The sequence below is a fragment of the Hyla sarda genome, chromosome 1, assembly GCF_029499605.1.
Source record: "Hyla sarda isolate aHylSar1 chromosome 1, aHylSar1.hap1, whole genome shotgun sequence".
Taxonomy (NCBI): domain Eukaryota; kingdom Metazoa; phylum Chordata; class Amphibia; order Anura; family Hylidae; genus Hyla; species Hyla sarda.
The window spans coordinates 468996309-469014289 of record NC_079189.1 but is presented as its reverse complement, the minus strand read 5'-3'; positions in this window follow the sequence as shown (position 1 = coordinate 469014289).

Sequence of the window (17981 nt, the reverse complement as noted above, 5' to 3'; positions counted from 1 at the left end):
TTTGATCAGACTTTTCAATAGCTTTTTAGAATTTTTTTTTATAGTATTTGAAGTGACCAAAAATATTCAAATCTGGTTAGTGCACTACTACGACTTTTGGGGCCCCACTTTTGATTTTGCCTAGGGCCACTCTAAGCCTAAAACCGGCCCTGAGTGTATGTCTGTAGTGTGTGTCTGAAAGTGTATGTCTGTCAGTGTGTGTCTGTTAGTGTATGTCTGTAGTGTGTGTCTGTAAGTGTATGTCTGTAGTGTATGTCTGTAAGTGTATGTCTGTAGTGTGTCTGAAAGTGTATGTCTGTAAGTGTATGTCTGTAGTGTATGTCTGTAGTGTGTGTCTGTAGTGTGTCTGTAAGTGTGTGTCTGTAAGTGAATGTCTGTGGTGTGTGTCTGTAAGTTTATGTCTGTAGTGTGTGTCTGTAAGTGTATGTCTGCAGTGTGTCTGCAAGTGTATGTCTGTAAGTGTATGTATGTAGTGTGTCTGTAGTGTATGTCTGTAGTGTGTGTCTGTAAGTGTATGTCTCTAGTGTGTGTCTGTAAGTGTATGTCTGTTAGTGTGTGTCTGTTAGTGTGTGTCTGTAAGTGTATGTCTGTTAGTGTGTGTCTGTTAGTGTGTGTCTGTTAGTGTGTGTCTGTTAGTGTGTGTCTGTAAGTGTATGTCTGTAGTGTGTGTCTGTAAGTGTATGTCTCTAGTGTGTGTCTGTAAGTGTATGTCTGTTAGTGTGTGTCTGTAAGTGTATCTGTCTGTAGAATGTGTCTGTAAGTGTTTCTGTCTGTAGTGAGTGTCTGTAAGTGTGTCTTTAGTGTGTCTGTAAGTTTATGTCTGTAAGTGTATGTCTGTAGTGTGTGTCTGTAAGTATATGTCTGTTAGTGTGTGTCTGTAAGTGTATCTGTCTGTAGAATGTAAGTGTATCTGTCTGTAGTGTGTGTCTGTAAGTGTATGTCTGTAGTGTGTCTGTTAGTGTATGTCTGTTAGTGTGTGTCTGTAAGTTTATGTCTGTAGTGTGTGTCTGTAAGTGAATGTCTGTAGTGTGTATCTGTAAGTGTATGTCTGTAGTGTGTGTCTGTAAGTGTATGTCTGTAGTGTGTGTCTGTAAGTGTATGTCTGTAGTGTGTGTCTGAAAGTATGTGTCTGTTAGTGTGTGTCTGTAAGTGTATCTGTCTGTAGTGTGTGCCTGTAAGTGTATGTGATAGCCTGGGGGGTGTAGGGGATGGGGAGTGTAGCTGCGCGGTAATCAAAGGGTGCTTGTTAACTCTTGCTATTTGTGACACCAGGGTGAGGGCTGCTCAAAGCTTTTCCTACCGCCGCCCTTCCCAAGAAAGATAGGGAGGTAGATGATAATGGGTTTGAGGTAGAGAATAATAGATTGTACCCAACCGGAGAGCTTCTGTGAACAGTGTTAACTTTTACTAAAGATTTTCTGTACACTTCATTAACATAATAGTCTCCTAGCATAACAATAGCTTTCCTTTGGAGATTGACAATGGTTGGGACTTTAGCATTCACAGTCTTTTAGTGTATTGCGCTGTTCCACTGGATTTAGGGAATTAGTTGTGGTACAGTAGTCACGCTAGCATTAGCAGGAATTTAGATTTGAACTCCCGATTTTGGTTCTGCTGAGGCCGTAGGTTTTGAGGCCTAGCGTGTCTTTGAAAGTTGCGTAGCAGACCGTCCTGTTAGTCTGGCATCCACGAGAGCAGCAACCCAAGAGAGCGATAATTGGACGCAGCTCCCTTATATGGGCAGGGTCTGGACTAACGCTAATTGGTCCATACTGATGTCAATCACCATTACAGAGATTCGTGGGTAACACATGACCCAAGGACCTCCTAAGGTCCTACAACATACCATAGAGGTTACTAGCATGGTCACATGACCGAAGGTCCTGCGACGCTGAACAAGGTGAGTACTATACATTCCTATGAAATATAGATATAATTATTAAATATAGACATAAAGTAACATTAAAGTTAGACTTTAGGAGAGGTGACTAGGGGCTTTCCCACCTGATGAACCCTTCCTGAACGTAGTTACTCTGACTTTGGAGACCTCTACACTAGGAACGGTATGCAATACGGTACCGGGACACCACAAACCCACTTACTTAAGATAAGTCGGCCTCAACGTCAGTCCCCTAAGACAGAGGGATGAAGTGAAGGTCGGGTACAACCTATAAAGCTACTTAACATTTCTTTTATTGTGTACATACATTGGTTTGGGTAAACTCACGAACAGGATTGGTTCATGAATTTAGTAACAGGATGATATTATTCACATGAGATACATCCTACTTAACATTTTTTCCTTTCTCTAGCTCACTAGACAAGTTAAATCTCACCATACATTTTTGCCATATTAGCTACCAGTGTTGAGCGGCATAGGCCATATTCGAATTCGCGAATATTCGCGAATATATGGACGAATATTCGCCATATATTCGCGAATATTCGCATATTCGTTATATTCTCGTTTTATTTTCGCATATGCGAAAGTTCGCGTATGCGAAAATTTACATATGTGAAAATTAGCTCACGCGAAAATTCGCATATGCGCAAATTAGCATATGCTAATTTTCGCGTATGCGAATTTTCGCGCGCCAGTCTCACACAGTAGTATTACAGCCTTCTTTACACCACACAAGCTGGAAGCAGAGAGGGGTGATCACTGTGATGTGTACTGGGAAGTAAAAAAAAAAAAAAAAAAACGAATATTCGTAATTACGAATGTATAGCGCTATATTCGCGAAATTCGCGAATTCGCGAATATGCGATATTCGCGAATAATATTCGAATTGCGAATATTCGCGAGCAACACTATTAGCTACCTGTTTAGTACACTGGAAGTATATGGGCTTGCCTGAGGCTATTGGCTACACACTCCTATCCCTAGAACACAACAGATAAAGCTTACCTAGGTTACCTTTAATTACGTGCATTAATTTCAGCTCGCAAGAGTATCTACTGGCCAGGCAGAACATCTCGCACACGTATAAGAACAGAGAATTAGTGTACATGACAGTGGCAGGAATTGGAAAAATTTGACATTAGCTTCAATTCCCAAAGCATTTACTTTAGTGTGAGATAAGTTTTCGTTTGTTTTGTGTAATAAGTTTAAGTGAGGTAAGTACACTTAAGTGATTGTTTTGTGAAGTACTATGGGGAACATGTATCATTATTTGTGTATCGTAGAAGCAGTTTACCCCTTTTCCTGAATTCTAAATTATGAGCAGAAGCGCTAAATTTATCAATCAAACGCAATGAGCTTCATAAATTGCGGGTAAATATAGTAATCTCCTCAATCCACTCTTTGGAAAATAGAATTGATGATTTAGAGCATCTTGCCACGTTAAGTCCAAGATGGCTTATATTTGCGCAAAAAAACAGCTCTTGCGGCAAAATTTTTGGTGTAAAGGAAAAGTACGCAGTTAATAAATCCATGTGTACTATAGATGTCACTCCAAGGTACCCTCAGTCGGCCACATATGGAGGACATGCTCTACCAAAACGTGCGCAAAAAAAATGCGCAAAAAAAGGGCTTGCGCAAAATTTTGCGCAAAAAAATACACACAAAACAGGGGTAAAATCTTTGATACATGTCCCCCTATGTGTTTAGTACTATGTGTAAGGTCAGTCTTGATACCTTAGGGGTAGTTTCCCTTGAGTGGACCTTTGAGACTGATGCAACACAACTTCCTTACTCTCAGGGACTTCTTCGAAGGACAATTCTCTGGAAGCTTTGGTCCTTGTGAGACCCTCTCGAGGACTAGAAACAGGAGTCATATCTTCTGGAGGACTGGCATGGCCCATCAGGCTTGGTGAGGGAAGTCCTGGAGTACATGGTGCAAGCACGAGAGTACTTGGAACTGTCACTGTAGGGCACTCAGGCGTAGAGGCCAGGCGAAGAGATCAAAGCCGGTTGTGCTGCAGCCGGACACTGTACCCCAAAGAACGTGGTAGGGCGATGAGAGGAGAACAGTGCAACATCCATTGTAGGGTGGATTCCTTCTCCCGCAACATACTCTCTTGTCGGCCTTGCCTCTGAGGGAGCTGGAGGAGGTGGCTCGGGCAAGTCGTCCTTCATGCACAATTTTATCCTATTTTGGTGGACTACCTGTGGCTGGAACCCCTCCTTCTGTATTGAATAAAAGTCTGTGTCGGGGTATAGCATGGCAGTAATAGTGTAAGGCTCCGTCTCCCACAGAGAGTCCAGCTTATGGGACCGAGGAAACTTTCGGAGCCAGACTCTATCCCCAAGTTGCAGTGGTGCATGCCGGTTGTAGTCCTTTTGCTGTCTGTACTGAGCCTCACCCATTTTCTTCTCCACAATATCCATAGCTTCTTTAATCTCTTCAGGACGCAGGGCGTATGGATACGCCCTGCATTCCGAGTCCTTAAGGACGCATGGCGTATCCATACGCCCATGGGAATTCCGGTCCCACAGCTAGCCGGTTGGGGACCGGAGCCAGATGCCTGCTGAAATCGTTCAGCAGGCATCGCGGCATATCGCCCAGGGGGGTCATGATGAACCCCCCCCCCCCCCATGTCGGCGATGGACGCAGATCGCTGGATAATTCAGCGGCGGATTCCGGGTCTCCATTGACCCGGTGACCCGGAATTACAGGCTGTGCGGGGCCGTCTCTGACGGCCCCGAACAGCCATAGCCAGCAGGGGTGAGGTGGCACTGGTGCCACCTCACGATCGCCCTGATTCGTTGGCCGGTTTACCGGCTGACCAATCAGGGCACCTGTTGTGGGTGTCACTCCCAGAACCCGCTCCACCCCTCTTCCGGAGGACGTGATCAGGTGCGGGAAGAGGACCCCGGCAGCTGGGGACCCCGATCTCCGGCGTCCCTGTTGGGATCGGGGCCCCAGGAGCGGCGACGGTGAGGGACTGACCTGCAGCGGCAGCATGGATCAGCTGAGTGACAGCCTCCTGCTGTTGCTTAGCAACAGCTCCCAGCATGCAAAAAGGGCATGCTGGGAGCTGTAGTTACGCAACAGCAGGAGGCAGACCACCACAACTCTCAGCATTCCCTTATGGGCATGCTGGGACTTATAGTTTTGCAACAGCTGGAGGCACATTTTTTCTATGGAAAAGTGTACTTTCAGCTGTTGTATAACTACAACTCCCAGCTTGCACAAACAGCTAAAGTGCATGCTGGGAGTTGTATTGGTGCATCTGCTGGTTGCATAACTACAACTCCCAGCATGCCCGTTGACTGTCGGTGACTGCTGAGAGTTGTAGTTTGGAAACAGCTGAAGGCACACTGGTTGTGAAACTCACAGTTTTTTTTACCTAACTCAGTGTTTCACGACCGGTGTGCCTCCAGCTGTTGCAAACTACAACTCCCAGCATGCACCGTACATGCTGGGAGTTGTAGTTTTGCAACAACTGGAGGCACACTGGTTGTGAAACACTGAGTTAGGTCACAAAATCAGTGATACATAACCAGTGTGCCTACAGCTTTTGCAAAACTAAAACTCTCAGCATGTACAGTCTGTCAGTGCATGCTGGGAGTTGTAGTTTTGCAACAGCTGGTTGTTCCCCCCTCCCCAATGTGAACGTATAGGGTACACTCATATGGGCGGAGGTTTACAGTAAGTATTCGGCTGCAAGTTTGAGCTGCGGCAAATTTTCTGCAGCAGCTCAAACTGCCAGCGAGAAACTACTGTGAACCCCTGCCCATGCGACTGTACCCTAAAAACACTACACTACACTAACACAAAATAAAAAGTAAAAAACACTACATATACACATACCCCTACACAGCCCCCCTCCCCAATAAAAATGAAAAACGTCTGGTACGCCACTGTTTCCAAAACGGAGCCTCCAGCTGTTGCAAAACAACTACTCCCAGTATTACCAGACAGCCACTGACTGTCCAGGCATGCTGGGAGTTTTACAACAGCTGGAGACACCCTGTTTGGGAATCATTGACGTAGAATACCCCTATGTCCACCCATATGCAATCCCTAATTTAGGCCTCAAATGCGCATGGCACTCTCACTTTGGAGCCCTGTCGTATTTCAAGGCAACAGTTTAGGGTCACATATGGGGTATCGCCGTACTCGTGAGAAATTGTGTTACAAATTTTGGGGGCCATTTTCAGCTTTTACCCTTTTTAAAAATGTAAAATTTTTGGGAAAACAAGCATTTTAGGTACATTTTTTTTTTTTTTACATATGCAAAAGTAGTGAAACACCTGTGGGGTATAAAGGTTCCCCGAGGGGTCTAGTTTCCAAAATAGTATGCCACGTGTTTGTTTTTTGCTGTTCTGGCACCATAGGGGCTTCCTAAATGCGGCATGCCCCCAGAGCAAAATTTGCTTCCAAAAGCCAAATGTGAATACCGTATATACTCGAGTATAAGCCGAGTTTTTCATCACGATTTTTCGTGCTGAAAACACCCCCCTCGGCTTATACTCGAGTGAACTCTCCGCCCTCAGTGGTCTTCAACCTGCGAACCTCCAGATGTTTCAAAGCTACAACTCCCAGCAAGCCCGGGCAGCAATCGGCTGTCCGGGCTTGCTGGGAGTTGTAGTTTTGAAACCTCTGGAGAGCCGCAGGTTGAAGACCATTGCGGCCTTCAACATCATCCAGCCCCCTCTCACCCCTTTAGTTCTGTACTCACCTCCGCTCGGCGGGACGTTAGGGTGCGCTGGTCCGGTGCTGCAGGACTGTCCGGTGGGGAGGTCATCCGGTGGGATAGTGGTTCCGGGCTGCCATCTTCACCAGAGGGCCTCTCCTCTGCGCTTCAGGCCCGGCCCCGGAATAGTCACGTTGCCTTGACGACGACGCAGAGGTACGTTCATTACCAACGTCCCTCTGCGTCGTCATCAAGGCAACGCCTCTATTCCGGGCCCGAAGCGCGGAGAAGAGGCCCCCTGGTGAAGATGGCAGCCCGGAACCACTATCCCACCAGACGACCTCCCCACCGGACAGTCCTGCAGCACCGGACCAGTGCACCCTAACGTCCCGCCGAGCGGAGGTGAGTACAGAACTAAAGGGGGTGAGAGGGGGCTGGATGATGTCGAAGGCGGCAGTGATCTTCAACCTGCGGACCTCCATAGGTTTCAAAACTACAACTCCCAGCAATCCCGGACAGCCGTTGGCTGCCCGGGCTTGCTGGGACTTGTAGTTTTGAAACCTCTGGAGGTCCGCAGGTTGAAGACCACTGTATCAGACATTGACAAGCGGTGATGATGAAGGGGGGGGGCTGATGACATGTGGTGACAATGAAGGGGGGTGGGTGGGATGATGACAAGGGGATGATGAAGGGGGGGGGGATTATGACAAGGGGATGATGAAGGGGGTGTGTGGGATGATTACAAGGGGATGATGAAGGGGGGTGGGGATGATGACAAGGGGATGATGAAGGGGGGGTGGGATGATGACAAGGGGATGATGAAGGGGGCGTGTGGGATTATGACAAGGGGTTGATGAAGGGGGGGTGTGGGATGATGACAAGGGGATGATGAAGGGGGTGGGGATGATGACAAGGGAATGATGAAGGGGGGAGGGGATGATGACAAGGGGATGATGAAGGGGGGTGTGGGATGATGACAAGGGGATGATGAAGGGGGATGATGACGAGGGTGATGATGACAGGTGGTGATGATGATGAGGGTGTTGATGACAGGGGGGATGATGTATTTCCCACTCTGGGGTAAAATTAGGGGCCTCGGCTTATATCCGGGTCGGCTTATACTCAAGTATATACGGTACTCCTCTTCTGAGACCTGTAGTGCGCCAGCAGAGCACTTTTCACCATCATATGGGGTGTTTTCTGAATCGAGAGAAATTGGGATTCAAATTTTGGGGGGTATTTTCTGCTTTTACCCTTTTTAAAAATGTAAAATTTTGGGGAAAACAAGCATTTTAGGTACATTTTTTTTTTTTTTACATTTGCAAAAGTCATGAAACACCTGTGGGGTATTATGGCTCACTTTATCCCTTGTTACATTTCCCGAGCGGTCTAGTTTCCAAAATGGTATGCCATATGGTTTTTTTGTTTTTGCTGTTTTGAAACCCTAGGGGCTTCCTGAAGGTGACATGCCCCCCAAAAACCATTTCAGAAAAATGTTCTCTCCAAAATCCCCTTGTCGCTCCTTCCCTTCTAAGCCCTCTACTGCGCCCGCCGAACACTTTACATAGACATATGTGCTTACTCGAAAGAAATTGGGCTACAAATACAAGTATACATTTTCTCCTTTTACCACTTGCAAAAATTCAAAAATTCGGTCTACAAGAATGGGGTCATTTATGGGGTATTTCTAATATGAAGACCCTTCAAATCAACTTCAAAACTGAACTGATCCCTGAAAAATATCGAGTTTGAAAATTTTGTGAAAAATTGGAAAATTGCTGCTGAACTTTGAAGCTCTCTGGTGTCTTTCAAAAGTAAAAACTCATACATTTTATGATGCAAGTATACATATTGTATATGTGAATTAAAATTTTTTTTATTTTGAATATCCATTTTCCTTACAAGCAGAGAGCTTCAAAGTTAGAAAAATGCAAAATTTTCATTTTTTTCCATCAAATTTTGGGATTTTTCACCAAGAAAGGATGCAAGTTATCATAAAATTTGACCACTATGTTAAAGTAGAATATGTCACGAAAAAAAAAATCTCGGAATCAGAATGATAAGTAAAAGGATTCTAGAGTTATTAATGTTTAAAGTGACAGTGGTCAGAATTGCAAAAAAGGGCTTCGTCCTAGTGGTTAAAATGGGCTGCTTCCTTAAGAGGTTAATCCACCTTTGGTGCTCAGAAATCCAGTCTTGAGAAGCCTGAGGATAGTTGTTGAAAGATGCTTGCAAGCCGAAGGCTCGATCTTTAGGCAGTTGACTGTGTTGGCCCATCATCAAGAAGATGGGATTGTACCCGGTGGAACTGTGGATGGTATTATTGTAGATTTCCAACAGTTCAGGCAGTAGTCGGGGCCACTCTTCGTGCTGATCAGTGAGGACAAATTCAGGACACCCGAGGCTGTAGAAGACCTGGGCGGCTGTCCTGGCAGTTAGATCCTTGATAGGCACGACAACCACCCACTTGGAATAATGATCCACCATAGTCAAGGCATAGGTGTATCTGGATCGAGTAGGAAATAACTTTGCATGATCCAGAGTAAACAGCTGGTTAGGCCTCTCAGTACAGATGGGATGTAGAGATGATGGGATGTATAGATGAGCGAATCAAAGAATTTCATGAAAAATTTGATTTGCAATGAACGCTTCATTAAACTCCATTTTACAGCGTTACAGGCTATTAGAGACCTAAGATGGCGGATCCACATGTGAGTACATGGGGCAGGGGATTAAGGGAGGGCGGGAAACAGCGGCGGGAATGAAGGTAGGCGGACTGACCCTGAATCACATGTGAGATGCAGCCTATCAGTGTTCACTGACCCCTGTGATGTCACAGCCCCTACATAATCAGCGGCCATCTTGCCTCACTTCATTTCATCTATGCACTCAGATGGAGAGGACGGGACTGTGTGTGTGTGAATAGCTCATACCACAGCGTTACACTGCAACTGTTAGTCACATCAGCATTAGGGAAAGGCAGGAGTGCAGAGTGCTGTGCTGTTACACTGAGAAGGATCATTGATTGCTAAACCTCCTATTCACGTTATTGAGCATTGCAGCAGAGAGGGGCAGATAGCTGTCAGCTGCCTCATACAGATCTCCAAGCTGCCCGAACTTTCGGAAGCATCTTATCTCCACATTTTTCAGCCCAATTGAGTTTTTTTTTTTTTTTTTGCTCCACAAATCTTCTGCTGCTCAGAATTGTGTGACAAAGTGCAATTTAGGGTTTAATCCCTGGATTTTTTGTTTTTTTGTGGTGCTGCACTGTTGGGTCCTGCTGCTGTTCAAAAATATGTGTTTGTTCAGTGGACTGCAGTGCATTTGTACCATTTTGTACCTGTTAATCTGTCAATGGGCTACATACTGTGCAAGTCCAAACAATAGTATTCACCGGCTGGTGTTTTAATTTTTAAATATACAGAGTTTTTTCTGCGTATAGTCACGCATATTACTGCCCTCATCAGTGCATACCGCATAGGTACATCCAAGTATTGTACCATTTAATACCTGTTAATCTGTCAAGGTACTCCATACCGTCAAAGTCCAAACAATAGTATTCACCGGCTGGTGTTTTACCTAAATACAGAATTTTTTCTGCGTATAGTTAGGCATATTACTGCCCTCATCAGTGCATACCGCATAGGTACTTCCAAGTATTGTACCGTTTAGTACATGTTAATCTGTCAAGGTGCTCCATACTGTCAAAGTCCAAACTATAGTATCCAATCGTAGAAAGAACTCCCTGCACCGGCTTCTTTTTTCAAATTCTTTATTGTGCATATAACACATATAATGCAAGACGCGTTTCGGCTGCTTAGCCTTTTTCAATTGCATAAACCATACTGAGCAAATACAATCTTATATAGTGTCACTTCCTGTCTCACAGACATCAGCTGAGCTTAATTGTGATTGACAGGTGTACAAACAGATACAAATGTAAACAAAAACAAAAGACTGAAGTACACGTGGATGACCTGTTTGACTTCTGCAAGCCCCGAACTATGTCATTGTACTATGTATCTGAAATGTAAAAAAGATATATAGTTTTATTACAATGTGACGATATATATGTAAATATTTCAATGCAGCTATATGTAAGTGAATATGAAAGCATAATATAACAATATGTAAGCAGATACTATACGGCGGTATGTGGAACAGAAAGTGAAGCAGTAAAATATTATATTATGAATTATGTCAGAAAACTTGTCAACTCATAATCTCTGTTTAAATCGTTCGGTTCAAGTGTGTTCAATTTGTGGATCCATGCGGCCTGTCTTTTATGTAATAATCTTTTTATGTTACCTTCCCTTCTGGGTAGAGGAACTTCCTCTACCACCTGGAATTTCAACTGTGATATATTATGACCACTATTTTTAAAATGTGCTGGTATAGGAAAAAGAAGATTTTCGCAGCGGGTCGTGGACTTGTGACGGTTTATGCTGCCTCCTATACATTGTACCGTTTCTCCAACGTATAGGAGAACGCATGGACATTTTATAACATAAATTACATTCCGGCTTTTACAAAAAAATGGGGTAATTTTTGATTAACACCTCATCTATTACACCAGTTTTTTATACTCTGCCAAAAGTACATAAAGATTTACACAATCCCCAGGTCGGCCGATAGTGGCTTCTGTCGACTCTGTCCTATCTCCTCTTTCAATAGTACTTGAAAAGGCATTAACTCTGACCAAAAAAATGAAGGCATTCCTCCTAGACACTACAGATTTTTTGAAGGTTTTGTCACAGATACACGTGGGTCACACCGCAGACATGGCTAGTCACAATCGATGTGACTAGTTATATACCTCCATTGAACATACTAAAGGAATAGAAGCAGTACAGTGGTTACTTGATACAAGTACATATTCAGATACTCAGAAAATCTTCCTCTCTCTGCTATTACAGATTGTATTATATGACAATTATTTTCTTTATGAGGACCAATTTTTCTTACAGAAACGGGGGTTGGCGACAGGGGCGAATGTGGCCCCTCCATACGCAAATGCCTATATGGCTTATTTTGAAGAGCAACACGTTTTTTCTAATAGTCTTTTTCACATGCATGCGAGAGCATGGAGACACTTTATAGACGATATTTTTTGCATATGGGAGGGGCCACATTCGTCACTCATTGAATTCTTTCAGGTCATAAATGATGTAAGACCCGAGTTGAAATTCACAATGTCAGAAAGTCAGGAAAAGGTGAATTTCCTAGACACGGCGGTCCTTAAAGACGCACAGGGGGGACTTCATACTGACCTTTATCTAAAGGAGACGGATAGGAATAACCTATTATTTTACACCAGCGCCCATCCACCGGCTGTAAAAAAAATCCATTCCCCGATCACAATATAAGAGGATTGAAGGAATTGTCAGTGATACCAACACATGGCAGACACGATTAAAGGAGTTGTATGATAAGTTTAGAGAGAGGGATATCCCGAGAGGATATTACAAGAGGCCACTAATCCTAACCAAACTAATAAAGAAACTCAGAATGACAAGAGAATCCCTTTTGTTAGGATTTTTCATTCCAAACAACATAGGATTGATAAAATCATAAGAGAATATTGGCCGATTTTACGAAAGTCTTACCCTGACATAGAGGAATTTAAAACACCCCCCCCTCATATGCAATAAAAGACCACCTAATTTAAGAGACCATCTTGTAAGAGCTGACGTGGGTAGTAATAAAAAGATACAGAAACAACATTTTCTAAAATCTCAAAAACATGGGACATTCCCATGCTTACAGTGTGGTCAATGTAGCAATGTTGCTAGGGGAGATTACATCTCCCATCCACATACAGGTAAGAAGATAGCAATCAAGGGTTTTTAGACCTGTAAAAGCCGGAATGTTATCTATGTTATAAAATGTCCATGCGTTCTCCTATACGTTGGAGACACGGTACAACGTATAGGAGGCAGCATAAACCATCACAAGTCCACTATCCGCTGCGAAAATCTTCTTTTTCCTATACCAGCACATTTTAAAAAGAGGGGTCATAATATATCACAGTTGAAATTCCAGGTGGTAGAGGAAGTTCATCTACCCAGAAGGGAAGGTAACATAAAAAGATTATTACGTAAAAGAGAGGCCGCATGGATCCACAAATTGAACACACTTGAACCGAACGGTTTAAACAGGGATTATGAGTTGACAAGTTCTCTGACATAATTCATAATATAATATTTTACTGCTTCACTTTCTGTTCCACATACCGCCGTATAGTATCTGCTTACATATTGTTATATTATGCTTTCATATTCACTTACATATAGCTGCATTGAAATATTTACATATATATATCGTCACATTGTAATAAAACTATATATCTTTTTTACATTTCAGATACATAGTACAATGACATAGTTCGATTGGATTTGCCATTCCCCAAGTGCACGGCGAAAATCCAGTGCCACCCTCCTACCTTTGTTTGCCAAACAATAGTATCCACCGGCTGGTGTTTTACAAAAATACAAAGTTTTTTCTGCGTATAGTTACGCATATTACTGCCCTCATCAGTGCATATCGCATAGGTACATCCAAGTATTGTACCATTTAGTACCTGTTAAGCTGTCAAGGTGCTCCATACTGTCAAAGTCCAAACAATAGTATTCACCGACTGGTGTTTTACAAAAATACAGAGTTTTTTCTGCGTATAGTTGCGCATCTTACTGCCCTCATCAGTGCATACCGCATACGTACATCCAAGTATTGTACCATCTTGTACCTGTTAATCTGTAAAGGGCCTTCATACTGTGAAAGGACAGCCGTATGTAATCACCTGCTGTTCTAGACAAATACTGTTTAAAGAGTAGTGTAGCGTATTGTAATACCCTCATAAACGCACTAAGTATGTCAGGCAGAGAAGTGCCAGGACGTGCACAGAGGAGTGGCAGAGGCCTAAATACTTCAGGCAGAGTTGGCAGCAGACTTGGGGCGAGTGGCAGCAGGAGTCGCAGCGAGAGGCCTGAGCTCCCGTTATCAGCCAGCGGTCGTGTCTCCACCAGCAACACATCTGCCAACGTCGATTGGTTAGCATGCTCATCCACTTCATCACAAGTGACATCTGACACCCCCAGTCAACAGTCGGTGGGTTCCTCAGACACAACCCTCAGTTGGCATGGCCCGGGAGCAGTCCCTGTCCTCCCATTGCCTTTGTCCTGTGATGTTTAGACATGTGCAATTCGTTTCGGAACGAATACTAAACTTAACAAATTTTCCCTTTTTCGGGTGTTCGTTACAATTAGAGATGAGCGAATCGAACTTGACGAACCCGAATTCGTTATGAATTTCATGAAAAATTTGATTTGCAATGAATCGCTTCATTAAACTCCATTTTACAGTGTTCCAGGCTATTGGAGAGCTAAGATGGTGGATCCACATGTGAGTACATGGGGCAGGGGATTATAGGAGGGCGGGAAACAGCGGCGGGAATGAAGGTAGGCGGGCTGATCCTGAATCACATGTGAGATGCAGCCTATCAGTGTTCACTGACCCCTGTGATGTCACAGCCCCTATATAATCGGCGGCCATCTTGCCTCTCTTCATTTCATCTATGCACTCAGATGGAGAGGACGGGACTGTGTGTGTGTGAATAGCTCATACCACAGCGTTACACTGTAACTGCTAGTCACATCAGCATTAGGGAAAGACAGGAGTGCAGAGTGCTATGCTGTTACACTGAGAAGGATCATTGATTGCTAAACCTCCTATTCACGTTATTGAGCATTGCAGCAGAGAGGGGCAGATAGCTGTCAGCTGCCTCATACAGATCTCCAAGCTGCCTGAACTTTCTGAAGCATCTTATCTCCTAATTTTTCAGCTCTATTGAGTTTAATTTTATTTGCTCCACAAATCTTCTGCTGCTCAGAATTGTGTGACAGAGTGCAATTTAGGGTTTAATCCCTGGATTTTTTTTTTGGTGGTGCTGCACTGTTCGGTCCTGCTGCTGTTCAGAAATAAGTCATATTAGTGTGGACTTTAGTGCCTTTTTACCATTTTTCACCTGTTACTCTGTCTCTGTGCTAAATTCAGTGTTATACCACACGTTATACACCTGCCGGTGTATTAAAGAATTTTTTTTTCCTGAGTACAAATACGCTTAACAGTGGCCTTATCATTGCAAAGGGCCTACATACAAGCAAATAGCGTACCATATACCACCTTTTTTTCTGTCTCTGTGCTAAATTAAGTGTTATACCACGCGTTATACACCTGCCGGTTTATTAAAGAAAAAAAAGGTTTTTCCTGAGTACAAATACGCTTAACAGTGGCCTTACCATTGCAAATAGCCTAAATACAAGCAAATAGCGTACCATATACCACCTTTTTTTTTCTGTCTCTGTGCTAAATTCAGTGTTATACCACACGTTATATACCTGCCAGTGTATTAAAGAAAAAAAAAGAGGTTTTCCTGCGTAAGAATACGCTTAACAGTGGCCTTATCATTGCAAAGAGCCTAAATACAAGCAAATAGCGTACTATATACCACCTTTTTTTCTGTGCCTGTGCTAAATTCAGTGTTAAACCACACGTTATATACCTGCCAGTGTATTAAAGAAAAAAAAAAGTTTTTCTTGCGTACAAATACGCTTAACAGTGGCCTTATTATTGCAAAGGGCCTACATACAAGCAAATAGTGTACCATATACCACCTTTTTTTCTGTCTCTGTGCTAAATTCAGTGTTATACCACACATTATATACCTGCCGGTGTATTAACCCCTTCATGACGAGCGACGTACATGTACGGCGCCGCGAAGTGTCACTTGGCGTGCGGCGACGTACATGTACGTTGCGGGGTTCCGGGAGCACCGCGTCACCGGTAGCGGTGATCGGGCCGGGATGACTGCTGTTATCTAACAGCAGGCATCCGGGCACATCGCCGAGGGGGGTCCTGAGACCCCCCCATGACCGCGATGCGCGCAAATCGCAGTTCAATTCAGACCTGCGATCTGCGCGATTCCGGGTCATATGGGTCACTGGTGACCCACTGACCCGGAAAATAAGAGGGATCGGGGGTGTCCGAGACACCCTCGATCCCCCTGAAGGGATAGGAGTTTAGTGGCAGGGGTGCCACCCCTCCTATCCCTGCTATTGGTCAGCCGAGCGACCGACCGATAGCAGACCGGGGGAGGGGGGGTTAAAGTTTGGTTCCCCCGCTTTGCCCACCTATCGGTGTCCAGGCAAAACGGGGGTACCATCCAGGGAAGGGCGGCGCCGAAGGTCCCTACCTGGATCCCGGATCCCCGTTCGCGATCCTCCCCCACGTGTGGCGGCGGCGGCGGCAGCAATACTTCCGGGTCCTGCTAGGTGAGTTGTTGCCTAGTGGTCTGTAAACCGTGGCCCTCCAGATGTTGAAAAACTACAACTCTCAGCATGCCCAGACAGCTGTTTGCTGTGTGGGCATGCTGGGACTTGTAGTTTTGCAATATTTAGAGGGATTCAGGTTGTAGATCACTAAGTGGTCTCAAACTGTAGCCCTCCAGATGTTGCAAAACTACAACTCTCAGCATGCCCAGACAGCAGTTTGCTGTCTGGGCATGCTGCGAGTTGTAGTTTTGCAACATCTGGAGGGCCACAGTTTTGAGACCACTGGACAGTGATTTACAACTTGAACCCCTCTAAATATTGCAAAACTACAAATCCCAGCATTCAGGAACAGCATAAGGCTGTCTTGGCATGCTGGGAGTTGTACTTGCGTGCCTCCAGCCATTGCATCACTACATCTCCCAACATGCCCTTCCGCAATCAGTACATGCTGGGAGTTGTAGTTTTGCAACAGCTGGAGGCACACTGGTTGGAAAATACTGAGTTAGGTCATAGAACCTAACTCTGGAAGGTTTTCCAGCCAGTGTGCCTCCAGCTGTTGCAAAACTACAACTCCCAGCATGCATGGTCGGTCAGTGCATGCTGGGAGTTGTAGTTTTGACCCCCCTCCCGTGTGAATGTACAGGCTACATTCACACTGGCAGCAGATTACAGTGAGTTCCCCGCTACAAATTTGAGCTGCGGCAAATTTTCCGCCGCAGCTCAAACTCCTAGCGGGAGACTCAGTGTAATCTGCCGCCAGTGTGAATGTAACCTAAAAACACTACACTACCCTAACATAAAATAAAGAGTAAAACACTACATATACACACGTACACTGCCCCCCCCCACCACCCCTCTCCCCAATAAAAATGAAAAACGTATTGTATGGCAGTGTTTCTAAGATGGAGCCTCCAGCTGTTGCAAAACAAAAACTCCCAGCATTTCTGGACAGCAATTGACTGTCCAAGCATGCTGGGAGTTTAGTAACAGCTGGAGGCACCCTGTTTGGGAATCACTGGCATAGAATACCCCTATGTCCACCCCTATGCAAGTCCCTAATTCAGGCCTCAAATGCGCATGGCGCTCTCACTTTGTAGCCCTGTCGTATTTCAAGGCAACAGAACAGGGTCACATATGGGGTATCGCCGTACTCGGGAGAAATTGCCTAACAAATTTTGGGGGGCTTTTTCTCCTTTTACCCTTTATGAAAAGGAACAGCTGGGGTCTACACCAACATGTTAGTGTAAAAAAATAAAACATTTTACACTAACATGCTGGTGTTGCCCTATATTTTTCATTTTCACAAGAGGTAAAAGGGAAAAACGCCCCCCAAAATTTGTAACGCAATTCCGCCCGAGTACGGAGATACCCCATATGTGGGCGCAAAGTGCTCTGGGGGCGCACAACAAGGCCCAGAAGGGAGAGTGCGCCATGTACATTTGAGGTGATTTGCACAGGGGTGGCTGATTGTTACAGCGGTTCTGACAAACGCAAAAAAAAAAAAAAAACACACCCACATGTGACCCCATTTTGGAAACTTCACCCCTCACGGAATGTAATAAGGGGACAGTGAGAATTTACACCCCACAGGTGTCTGACGGATCTTTGGAACAGTGGTCCGTGAAAATGAAAAATTTTGCACAGCCCACTGTTCCAAAGATCTGTCAGACACCAGTGGGGGGTAAATGCTCACTGTACCCCTCATTACATTTTGTGAGGGGTCTAGTTTCCAAAATGGTATGCCATGTGGGGGTTATTTTGCTGTCCTGGCACCATAGGGGCTTCCTAAAGGCAACATGCCCCCCGAGCAAAATTTGCTCTCAAAAAGCCAAATATGACGCCTTCTTTTCTGAGCATTGTAGTTCGCCCGCAGTGCACTTCAGGTCCACTTATGGGGTACCTCCATACTCAGAAGAGATGGGGTTACAAATTTTGGGGGGTCTTTTCTGCTATTAACCCTTGCAAAAATGTGAAATTTGGGGGGAAACCCACATTTTAGTGAAAATTTATATATTTTTTTTACATATGCAAAAGTCGTGAAACACCTGTGGGGTATTAAGGCTCACTTTA